This window comes from Malus sylvestris, chromosome 11, assembly GCF_916048215.2.
Source record: "Malus sylvestris chromosome 11, drMalSylv7.2, whole genome shotgun sequence".
NCBI classification, from domain to species: Eukaryota; Viridiplantae; Streptophyta; class Magnoliopsida; order Rosales; family Rosaceae; genus Malus; species Malus sylvestris.
In genome coordinates, this window is record NC_062270.1 from 38,397,433 (window position 1) to 38,410,581 (window position 13,149).

At 38.6% G+C, this 13,149-nt stretch overlaps 1 long non-coding RNA gene across 1 annotated transcript; it reads left to right on the top strand.

Annotated features, from left to right (window-relative positions):
• The first annotated feature begins 9,230 nt into the window (after nt 1-9,230).
• Nucleotides 9,231-11,060, top strand: LOC126591104 (uncharacterized). The gene is made up of 3 exons (XR_007612257.1): nt 9,231-9,282; nt 9,511-9,549; nt 10,812-11,060. It is a non-coding gene; the product is annotated as an uncharacterized LOC126591104 (long non-coding RNA).
• Nucleotides 11,061-13,149: the final 2,089 nt, after the last annotated feature.

The window sequence follows — 13,149 nt, forward strand, 5'->3', positions numbered from 1 at the left end:
CCGTAGGACATGCGGCTGGGTGAACTGCTTCAACAAAGCAGTTAGTCCCACGTCATCACTTAGGTTTTAGTTTCAGCTTCAGGAGCCTTGCCTGCTTAAGGAGTCTTGCAAAACTTTGTCGTAGGACGGGCAATTGAGTTGGCTACTTCGATGGAGCAGTTGACTCACGTGGTCACTTTAGGCTTCGGTTTTGGCTTGGGGTTTCTAGAGCTTTACCTACAAGAGGAAAATGCGAGATTTTTAACTTATAGAGCTGTTAGCCGAGCTCATTCTTCTCGTATGAAGCAGAGGAGGTCCGCGTAGCTGCTATAATCATGACACTTAACTTTTGGTGGCTTCTTGAGCTTTGGCCCTCCTGGGGCACATTGCGAGATTTTTTACTTATAAAGCCGTCGGCCGGACTCGCGTTTTTCGTAGGAAGCAAAGGAGGTCTGCGTAGCTGCTGTAGTTGTGAAACTTGACTTTTGGTGGCTTCTTGAGCCTTGGCCCTCCCGGTGCACATTGCAAGATTTTTGACTTATAGAGCTGTCAGTCGGACTCATGCTTCTCGTAGGAAGCAGAGGAGGTCCGCGTAGCTGCTATAGTCGTGACACTCGACTTTATCCCAGCAAAACTTAAACTATAGATTGTCGGCTTGAAGTGTTACTGGTAAGTAAGCAGGCAAGTCCGCATAAACATAGCAAGTGTAAGTCTCGGCTTACGGGCTACCTTGGGCTTGTAGCCGTAGGGTTGTCGGCCATGCGTCTTACTTACAGAAGCAGATGACCCGTGTGATCACTTCAAGTGTTATCCCTGGCTCTCAGATGCATTCTTTGGCGTGAGGTGTAGGCGAAGTTGCTCCTCAGAGACCATATCCTTCCGAGTCGCAACTTTGATCCCACAGGTCACTTAACTAGTATTGCAACACTTTGAAATTAAGCCACTCATGAAAATTTACACGTCGAGGATGAACCATCTTGTCACACGAATTATTTCATGGGCAGGGGTCCTGCACTTAGCATCTCTTCCGGTAGAGATTCAAGATCTCGCGGAATTGAATCCTTCAGTTAGCTAAGTCTATTCCAGTGGAATGACTATCGTGGCCAATTCTGGGAGTCGTTCGGTGCAGGTTGCCAATGTATTCAGAGGGACCTGAGCAGTCGTATAACCCATCCACGTCTGGATATTCCGAAGTGGCTTACCCTCTCGCGTTAGAAAGCTTACCCTAAAGGATGTCGGGAAATTAGTTTACCATCTCGCGCTGGAAAGTTTACCCTGATGGGTGTCGAGGAAATAGTTTACCCCCTTGCGCTGGAAAGTTAACCCTGATGGGTGTCGGGGAATTAGTTTACCCTCTTGCGCTAGAGAGTTTACCATGATGGATGTTGGGGAATTAGTTTACCCTTTCGCGCTAGAGAGCTAACCCTAATGAGTGTCGGGGAATTAGTTTACCCTCTCGCGCTGGAGAGCTTACGCCTTGTCTGTTAGGCAGCGAGCGTCTTCTGCTTGTCACAGGGTTGGTCATTTTGTTCATGCATTTAGCCCAGGCTTGTGAATAAATCCTTCAATCTTCATTGAAAATAGAGGCGTTTATTAACTTTGCTCATAGGCAGTAATGGCATAACAATTGACAATTCTCGACATGCGAGGTCTTATTCGTCCAAATGCTTGAGACTTCGAACTTATAAGGATGGATCTAAACAGAGTTCAAGAGGTGGTAGATCAAGAGTGCTCTGACCTGGCGAAGCCATTAATTCGCATCGTCTTCGATGAGGGTTCAATGTCAACTTCTGCTACTTGCATAAGCCATGCAGCTGGCTTGTTGAGGTATTCGTCGCATCGACCTTCCTTCATCAGCTCTTTGAGGTACTGTTTCCATTTTAGGCCGCCGTTAGTAGTGTGAATACGCTGGAATTCGTGCAGCTGCTCTGCTACGAACCTTTATACTTCCCTCCGGATTTGCACCTGGTGGGGCAGCAGAACCTCTAACTGCCCTCGGTGCTGACCTGCTGGTCCCAGTTACTCTTTGGCATGTCCTACTTGTCTGTGGTTCGGTTGCTGTGCATGTAGTTCGTCATGTGCTGCTTGTCGTCATTCTGGGCGGAGGCTGCCAGTGGAACTTAAGCTGGACTGCTCACATGCTTTTCTTTGGGTGTCGTGTAGCTACTTACTCCGTTGCCTCGTAGAAGGATCTTCTTACGGGCCTAGCCTCGTATGGATGCTTTTCCCGGAATGTCCTGAGTGCTCGTCGAAGTGGGGACCTAACCTCGAATGCACATTAACTCGTGAGATGAGTTAGGAATGAATGCTTCTCTACGCATTTAGGTAGGAGAATACGTTTCCCCGAGGGCCTAAACGAGAGTGCACACTACCCGAACGCACGGTTTGTGGCGGGCTAAACAGCTCTTCATCGGGACGTTGCTGGAATGAGTCACGTTCTTTCGCCCTTGTCCCGCTTTGGGACTCCTTATCTACGGCGCGCTGCACCTCAATGCGTTCAAGGAGTTGGTTTACCAAGGTGGTTTGCTGCACGAAGGCGTTCGTCAACTAGGCGACCTGCTAGGGCAGGTGGTGCTCGCAATTTAGATTAGAAGAGTCTAGATAATGGGCATCTCTATGTGTAGTAGAATTAAAGTGGACTGCAGGTACAAAGCTTGAGCCCAAAGCGGGCAGTCCTGCAGAAAAGTGGGGTGTAAGTGACCTTGAATCGATCGCGGGACCTGTGGTCAGAATCTGGATCACTGAAGGCGACCTCGGAATAAATTGGGTCGCGAGCCGAATTGTTGGAGCAGGTCATGGGGAACGTTGAACCAGTGCCTACTCGCCTTAGATCTACATGGCTATGGGCCCTCCTGGCCGTTGGGCTGCCACATCTTGGCCTGCTAGCTAAACGGCTTAAGCTTGGGCTCATTGAGCTGTCTGGCTGGCAACAGCTATCGAATTTTAGGCTCGGGTTCGGGCATGTTGTGTAACAAGGCCTGCTGCTGCATTGGGTTGGGCCTCTTACCTAGGGCTTGCTATGGCAACTGCTAAGTTCTGGGCCTCCTGCCTATGGGCTTGGAAGTGGACTTGGGCCTCCTGCCTAGGGTTTGGTAGGAGTGGTGTCGTGGCCTTGCCGTGGCTACTAGGTCACGGTGGTGATGATGGTGGCGCGGCTCCATGGTGGTGGGCTTCTCCTACCGTCGCATTGAGCCTTGAGGATCTCCGTCGTGGGGCTACGTCCTCGTCTCCATTCTCCAGTCCAAATCTTTCCACGTATGGGGTTCCATTCGCCGTAGTTTCTAAATTTTCTACCATTGTATCCTTTCTCCAGTGATTGATCAAGAAATTTTTCTAGGAAAAATTAATTGATACGACGTGTGAGAAATTCAACGTAATAGAAAATTCAACGTAACAGAAAGTTCAAGAAACTAATGTGAGAAGCTTCTTTGAGTATTTTGAATCAACTCTTAATGAAAGCACCAATTTGGCGATGCAAATTTCCGTCGTCTTCAGTTTTGACGAAAATGCACCTGCAAAACAATCAACACCTTTGATCAAAGACCTAAGCCTCACACGCCTACGAGGTAGGGGGGTTAGGTCAATGGATCTCTGATGCCTAAGTTAGTTTCTTTGAGAGAGTAAAATGTTTAAGGCTTTTTAGGGTTGCAAAAAGCCCTGAAAAATTGGTAGAATATGGGATATTTATAGGGCTAGGGACAGCCATATAGGGTTTAATGGAGAAATATTCTCTAAATATTCCCAAGATATTTAATAGGAGATAATATCTTGAAATCATAGGGTAATAATCCTTAATTGATTTAAATTAGGATTACTTACTTGATTGAGTCAATCTTCAATTAGGAATGTATTAAAGATAGGATTTGGGTAATTAATCTTTATCTTTAATTCCTTGCCATGGGCAGATGAGCTGTGGGCAGTTGTGTTCAGCTGTTGAGTCCTTCAGGGATGTGAGCTGTGCGTGGGAGAATCTGAAAAGCCTGCCCATTTATTGAAGGCAATCTTGTCATTCTTGAATAAAAGTCCACATGTCGCCCCTAGAATTTTTGGGATTATTTTTTGCTCCACATTGATAACTTTGCCTAATGGGATTTTGCCCCGGTTTATGATCATTACGAAGGTGATGAAGATGTGGTTGAAGAGTCCCATGGACAACTTATAAAGAATGTGAAATCTCTTGCATTCTGCTTTCATGATTATATTTGGGATGAATTCATTGATCGTGCTTTGGTTAAGAGAAAATGCTTGGATAAGGAACTACCTTTTGCTCATTATTGGAGTTTTCTTTTCTTGTTCATGAGTATTTACCGTCTCCCAGAAGCAATAAGTTTGGAAGCCTATATGCATCACAATTCTTTTGGAAGAAAAAAGTGATCAGTCTACACACGATGGAAATAGAAAATATTTTATGAATTTTGTGCTCTTTGCAATGTTGTATGAATTGTGATTATCTTACTAAAATCTCTACTATGGGAAACATTGGTTGGGCATCTGAAAGATCGAGGAAGACCAAATGAAATTTGAGGATGAATTTTCTTCAAGAAAGGGAGAATGATGAAGGGAGCAAGCATACAACCTTGGAAATTGCTCACATGCATTGGAATTGGAATAATAATGGCAGTGCACTTTTAATTACTTGGAAATTTGTTAAGTTCATTTAGAATATGGTGAGAGTCTTTTAGGAAGTTGTAATTCATTTATGCTTCCTTTATCTCTGCTTCCTTTAAATTATGATGTAATACAATCATTTGGATGACCTGAATGAATTAAAATATCATTTGCTTAGTGCAATCGAAGTGAGTGTTTCCTCCTTCTAAAATCAAGTGTGAAACCTGGTTGTGTCGAGTGAATCCACGATTAGCAACGTGAGTGATTCCATTGCCCCTGGTTGAGTGATTCCCAGGTATCTATCCCCCGTTCTTTCTATTTCTCTCGGTCCTTTGGTTCTCTATTGCGTCAAGAATGATGTGGGGAGCAAGCTTACAACCTTGGAAATTGCTCACAGGAATTGGAATTGGAATAATAATGGCAGTGCACTTTTAATTACTTAGAAATTTGTTAAGTCCATTAGAATATGGTGAGAGTCTTTTAGGAAGTTGTAATTCATTTATGCTTCCTTTAAATTTTGATGTAATACAATCATTTGGAGGACTTGAATGAAAAATTATATTTGCCTTGTGCATTTGAAGAGAGTGATTTGTCATTCTAAAATCAAGCATTTGGCTTTGTCGTGTGAGCGTATCCACGATTAGCAACGTTAAGTGAGCTCCATTACCCCTGGTTGAGCAATTCCTAGGCTATCTCCCCTGGTCAATTGGTTTTTTTCCTGCATCAAATATTATGACGAAAAATTTATGAACAGTTCTTACTAGCAATTAACATGTATAAAAAATTAAAACTAAGGGCCCCGTATGAAAATCATTTAGCTTTAATTTTTAGTTTTCCTTAATATATAGAGCGAGAAAATATGTGGAATATTGGTGAACGAATTAAAAGGTGGAGCAAGCTTGGTAGGAGAAAGTGGGGATAGAAATGCACATGAAGTGGTACACAAAATGAAAACTAAAAACTACAAAAAATACTTATTTAAAAATTTTCAGTTTTTAGATTTCATTTTGTGTAACATTTTATATGTATTTCTTCTATATTCTTCATACCGTCCTTCCTTTATAAACATTGATAAAGAAATGCTCCCTTCCAGGAGCCAAGCAATACTGATCATGTGTAATCTAACATTTGCGTCTAAATAAATTTTATTTATTTTTGCTTGATTGACTTCCTTATAGCATACCAGCGTTAATGAATAATGGATTGTTTGACGACTTGTTTAGACAATAATTTTGAGTTACCATGTATGTCTACCAAATACTGTGCGCTTGTTTTGACACTTGTTTATATTCCTGTACAGGCTAAGGGACTCACTCAAAAGTGAGCATTTTATTTTATGGTCTCTCTGCTACCTTATGTTTTTTGCACAATATTTTATAAGGTTAGCATAAAAATTGACGTTAAACTGTGAGCTAAAATATAGAATCCATGAATAATCTCACTTTAAGAAAATCTCTAAGCATTTGTCTCCTGTACAGTCACAGAAGGAGATGCTGGGCAGGGGGATTATGTTGGTTTGTCATTTCTTTATTGTGTAGGAAACGTTAATGAGAATAAAGAGTAATATGACTCTGTTTATTTGGCCTATTATCCCCAATTAATGCGAATGGATTTGTCAAAAACTTGTTTCTATATATGTATGTGGAGCAACGACAATTCCATAGTTATTATCTCTTTAGACGTACCCAAAATTTGAAGCCTATAAATACAGTTAGGAATCACCAGAACCTATTTGAAAGATTTTCTTCTTCGATCTATTTATATAACATGGCCAACACAATGTCGCTGGTCGGTTTTTTCGTCATTTTCGTTCTTCTCGGTTCAGGTGATATTTCTTTGTTAAGAAAAATATATATCCTTTTCTTTTCTCTATTGCAAAGATATATTTACACTAAGAGATGAGAGAAAATTATTCTTATGATGCTCAACTATCGATATTTCTAAAAGCGCTTTTAGTCATTTTAAAAGCACTTTTAAACAAGCACTTTTTGTTTTGGAATGTATTTGGTGGAATGTTTGTCAAGTTTATTTGACATTCACTTACATAGGCGCCGTTAACAATTAGGGGTGTGCTATCCACACACCCCATTTTACTTCTCACACACCTCTTGATAATTTCTCAATTCATCCGATCCGACGGCCGAAAATTAAAAAGGTGTGTGAGAAGTAAAATGGGGTGTGTGGATATCACACCCCAACAATTAATGCATTTCTTTTTTTACTAGATTCTCTCACCTTCAATTTCCCTTCTTTTCCTTTCCATTCTCTTTCACTTGTCTTTCTCTCCTTATAAAGAAGTCAATACGTACAAAATGTTGACATGGTTTAATTATGACCATTCAAATAAAAAGAAAGGAAAAAGGAGAGAAATTTAAAAGGGAGAAAATCCTACTAATTTCTTGAGAGAATTCGTTAAGATACCTATTTCTATGTTCGTGGAGCAATACCTACTAAGTTACTACCTACCATATTTATCTCTTAAACCCCACCAACATTTCAAGCCTATAAATAAAACGTCATAGGAATGATAATGACAAGCATAGAGATATTTGTAAGATTTCCTCCTTGTCTACGATAGCAATAAGGTTATTAAAATGGCTAAATCATTGTCGCTTCTCAGCTTTTTAGTCATTCTTATTCTTCTCAGCTCAGGTACATAATATTTTTCTGCAAGAACATTAGACTAATTTACCAACACTAATGGTACATTTGTATATTTAGATATATAATATCATGTTAAAACAATTATTCTTATGATGTTCGATTGTCATATCTGTAGCTACTAGTATGGAGGCTATGGGAACTATGATATTCTCATGCAGATCAGTGCAAGCAGACCTCCAGTGCACAACTGTAGCGGACCTAGCCTGTGTTGATAGATGCCACTCAAAGTTTGGCGCCACCAATAACGAACCAGTCTGTGAAACTGTCCACTATTTGCCCAATGTATTAACTTGCACATGTAGATATCCTTGCTAGATGTTCTTGTTCTCTCGTCATGTGTCTGGATTATGAATAAAAAATAACTAAAATATATGTCTTTCATAATATATAATCAATATGGATCGTCCATCTCTCTCTCTCTCTCTCCCATGGTTTTACTAATTTTATTATCTTTGGGGATTTTATTGTGTCAAATTTTTATTTCCTCACTTTGATAAGTGATATTCGGTTTTGTATTAATTAATTACAATTTATGAAATTCGAACTTTAGACGCATGAAGGTTAGAGGGAGCACTTAGACTCTAGCTAATATGGCTGTATCCATATTTATGTGCTTTGACATTTAAAACGATATTAAACAATATTTATCATGGTTCTAAAAGACACTACGCGCTAGTCGAGTGGCGGGCTGGGGCCTAGCGCCTAGGCGGGGCTTAGGCGAGCGCCTAGGCGGGGCTTAGGCGAGCGCCTAGGCGGGGCTTAGGCGAGCGCCTAGACGGGGCTTAGGCGAGCGCCTAGGCGGACTAGGCGGATTTGAGTAAATTTATTATATTTCGTGTAAATAAGTGTCTGCTTATACTTAAAATATATATACTTTCATCATAAACTACAAAATAGAATGACATACATATTATAAAGTATTGGAACATAATGAAAACAGGGGGAACAAGGATATAATGTGTGTTCATTTAAGTATGTAACAAGTCTCTTACAATTTATTGAAAAAAATAAAATACAAAATGAAGAGTGATTTGGCGTCTTTATGGAAGACTCATGGACCATCTCGCCGTCAAGGCTCCAAACTGGTGTGGTTCCCTGACTGGATTCTTGCAATGAAATTTGAAAAGTGATTTGGCATCTTTATGGAAGACTCATGGACCATCTCGCCGTCAAGGCTCCAACAATGGCGTAGTTCCCTGACTGGATTCTTGCAACGCAATTTCAAGAGTGATTTGAAGTCTTTATGGAACACTCAGAATCCTTGGCTATTGTTATCATTGGGTAAAGGGTTTTTTATTTTTATTTTTTTAAATCTTCGCTTGTTTGATTAAAGTATTCCGTTTGAGTAAAAAATATTGGCATCCTCGTATTTCATGGAAATTGCTCGTAGTGTGGGTATTCCGCTACAGTTGGACCATGCTACATGATAAAGAGAGATAAAGAAGAAATGTATAAGATTAAGTAGATAACATGTGGTTAGACTTAAGAACATGGCTCATAAGTAAAATAGGGGCCCTTCAAAATATCATAATAAGTAATAAAGGAACAAAATCTTATCGCACATTAATATTATGACGAAAAATTTATGAACAGTACAAGAAAGTACAGTGCACTGACGATTTTGCCCTTGTTTAATTATTGTTATTGCACTCCTGCCACTGTCTGAGAATCAATATATGCACACTTTTTTTTTTCCTTTTCTTTTTCTACCTTCTCGCCCTTCCCTCCAGCTGTTCACTCCACGACTCACCACTATGGCCAGCGATGAGTTCGTCGTTTCTGACGACTACAGACCAACAAACCGACTAAAAACAAACCTTCTCTCACATTCAATCTAGCCCTCAAATCTATTTCTAGAAATTCTTAGCCATTTTCAATTATTAAGTTGGTGCCCGAAGTCCAACCAACTGTTTCCGACCTGAACGCTGGCAATTAGACCTTGCTGTTACAACCAGTCGTGTAACCTTCGTGTCAGGAACCAAAATCACCCGTTGCATGCCTCAATTCGTTACGGTTTAAGGTGAATCAAAGGTAAGTTGTTGTCCACTTTTCCCTGCAAAAGGTAATACGTTTATGGAAAAATTTCTTTGAAAATTTTCAGTTTCCGGCGAGATTCCGTAATCCTCAATTTCTAAACCCTAATCTAATCTCTTGGACCTTTACGTTGGAGTGATTTCAATTTTCACTCCCTTTTTTTTTTCGATTTGTGAATTCAATCTAAAATTATCAACTTTCCTACTTTTTTTTTTTTTTGCAAAGTAGCCGCCAAAAGTCTGAGGATTCTGTTCGAGAACCCTCGTAAGTATGTTTATTTTCTCAAATATTGAATTGAAAAAAATTCATTGTTTAAATAAATGTGTTGTATGTATTTTGCCTTTGGATTGAATTTGTGTTGTATGTAATCTATTGTTTACTTTGTCAAATAGGTTTTATTTCAATTTTAAACGTGTGTTGTATGTAATCTATTGTTGCATTTAAAAAAAAAACGTGATGTATGTATTTTCCTTTGGATTGAATTTTGATCATGATGCATGCTTAGAAAGAAAGCCAAGCAGATCCAAACAACATAATAGATTCATGACATGTGGAATATATACTTCATGATGCGTGGAATGCACTCTCAACATAGAACCAGAGCACACAAATAAGAATCATTTGATAATGCATAGAGAGAAAAATCTTATATATCACATAATTGTTGAGAATTACATTTTTAATGGTTTATCCGGAAGTTCACAAATGTGGATGAGTGTGTGGATTATTACATAAGTCCAGCAAGAGAAAAGCAGAAGTTCTCTTGCACAATTAGTTTTGTTGCATATAAACAAGAAGCTTAAAGCTGTTATAGCAATTGGTTGGACTGTGAGTTTGGGGTTTTTCTTATATTTTGACTTTTGGTGTTGATAGGTTTATGACCATGTCATTTTAGTATTCAGTTCATGGGGACTACAGCCTTGGATTCGTTAACTAATACGAAATCATTTTTTGGTTACATTTCAGGAAGATGACCCAAGTTCAAAACTCCTCTCCTCCAATTGCATAATACATAAGTTCCCCTTTTTTATGAACAATGATTAATTGATTGTTATGTATGAACCAACCTTTTTCTTTTAATACAAATGATATTGGCAAGGGGAATTGAATTTGGGACTATAGATTTTGGGGCTTTTAATTAACCAAGTTACAAGGGAATCGAATTTGGGACTACAACTTTTGGGGCTTTCAACTAACCAAGTTACAAGCTCTTCACTTGTATGAATAACTTTATGTGGTAGTATATGGCATTTTGTTTTTGGCAACATAGCTGTTGAGTGGTATGGTCCAAGGCATGCTATAGTTTCAAATTTTTATGAAGTATTTCACGCATGCTTAATCAATTTTTGTATAACAAGTTGCAGAGCTATAAGCATCATGGCTCTACAAACTTCTGATTCTTTAAGCTTTCACCTATTCATATCATTCATAGATTTCATATACTATTGTTCATGCATTAATTAGTTACCCATGTGCTCCATCCTATGTTAAATTGTTAATTGATTATGAGGCTTCAATGGATGTAGAATGCACAAGGAGTTATTGAAAGGAATTTTCGGGAGTGCATGTTGCATGCTTGCTATGTTGTGGAGACTCAAGGTACAACTCGAGATGACTACCCCTTCAACAGATGGAATGTGAAGGGACTTAGGATATAAAACATACTAAACAAGACAAGGAGCATATTAAACATGTTATGGAGCTACCTTTGTAACTTAAACCTACTAAACTATATGCATATAAGCAATAGTATCATCTTAAACGGTTTTGAAACCCGTAGCACCGCGCGGGCAACTTTTGTTAGTGAAAACTAGAAACTACGAAAAAAAAAAAACTTATTTAAAACATTTCAGTTTTTAGAGTTCATATTGGTAACATTTTATATGTAATTCTTCTATATTCTTCATACCGTCCTTCCTTTATAAACATTGATAAAGAAATGCTCCCCTCCAGGAGCCAAGCAATGCTCATGTGTAATCTAACATTTTGCTTGATTGACTTCCTTCTAGCATATCAGCATTAATGACTAATGGATTGTTTGAGGACTTGTTTAGACAATAATTTTGAGTTACTATGTATCTCTACCAAATACTTTGCGCTTGTTTTGACATTTGTTTATATTCCTTTACAGGAGAAATGCTAAGGGACTCACTCAAAAATGAGCATTTTCATGGTCTCTCTCTACTACCTTATGTTTTTGGCACAATGTTTTATAGGGTTGACGTAAGAATTGACGTTAAACTATGAGCTGAAATATAGAGTCCATGAAAAATATCACTTTGAGAAAATCCCTAAGCATTTGTCTCCTGTACAGATCACATGCCATATCAATCTGATTATAATTAGTCACAGAAGGAGATGCTGGGCGGGGGGATTATGTTGGTTTGTCATTTCTTTATTGTGTACGAAACGTTAATGAGAATAAAGAGTAATAGGACTCTATTTATTTGGCCTATTATCCCCAATTAATGCGAATGGATTTGTCAAAAACTTGTTTCTATGTATGTATGTGGAGCAACGACAATTCCATAGTTATTATCTCTTTAGATTTACCCAAAATTTGAAGCCTATAAATACTGTTAGGAATCACCAGAACCTACTTGAAAGATTTTCTTCTTCGATCTATTTATGTAAGATGGCCAACACAGTGTCGCTGGTCGGTTTTTTCATCATTTTCGTTCTTCTCGGTTCAGGTAATATTTCTTTGTTAAGAAAATATATCCTTTTCTTTTTTCTATTACAAAGATATATTTACACTAAGAGATGAGAGAAAATTATTCTTATGATGCTCAACTGTCGATCTTTGTAGCTTCTAATATGGTGGCAAGGAAACCCATGGATGTTGATCATGGTGATGGCACTTGCTCTTCAGTAGAATCGGACATCAAGTGTGAAGTGCCAGGACCTTTTCAACCGTGCACTGAGAGATGTATCTCTAAATTTCCTCAATTTCCCACAGTCCGGTCGTTTTGCGAAGATATCCCCGACTCCTCTTACCATTCATATATATTATCTTGCACGTGTACTTATCCGTGCTAGAAGCTCCACTTCTATATTGTATGTCTTCATAAATTATCAATAAGAAAGAAATAAAATAAAATAAAATAGTTGGATATGGGGCGCTTCTTGATTACCCAAAATTCGTACTTAAGTTTGTTAACCATTTAGAGGTTTTGTTATTCACCCAGTTATTTTTACTTCGTATACACAATTTTTGATTTTTAGTCGTTAGATTAAATAAATTGAAGAAAATCACTAGTAAAAAAATAACGAAAATTTGTGAAAAATAAAAATGAGTGTGTAAATAGCACAATTCTTTAAAAATTTGCAATTTTGAACACATGTACTTTTAGCTAGGCTCTTACATGCATGCTTTTCTTAATACCTTAATACTGTTCAAGGAAAAGCTAAATAATTCTTTTACGGCTAAATAGCCAAAATGATCCCTGAGATTTGCATAACTCATCACTTTGGTCCCTAACATTTCAAATCGATAAAAGTGGTCCCTGATAGTGTCCACCATCCATCATTTTGGTCCTTCCGTTAAAAACTCCGTTAAGTGTCCCAGAGCTCTTGGCCAGAAGTTTGAGCAATTTTCAAAGCATCGTAATTCAATCGTTTCTTAACCAAATTCGACCCACAATATATCAAAATGAAGATAGGAAAGTGTAGAATAAGATTATACCTATTTGGAATCCCAATGGCTGCTGGAGATGGCCGGAAAAGAGTCTTAAAGTTGACTGGTCCGAGGGAAAACTGGAAAACTCGCCGAAACTGGGTAAACTTTAAACGTTCATAACTTCTTCAATACTCAACGAAATCAAGTGATTCAAAAACGAAAATCATACTTCTCAACGAGATAAA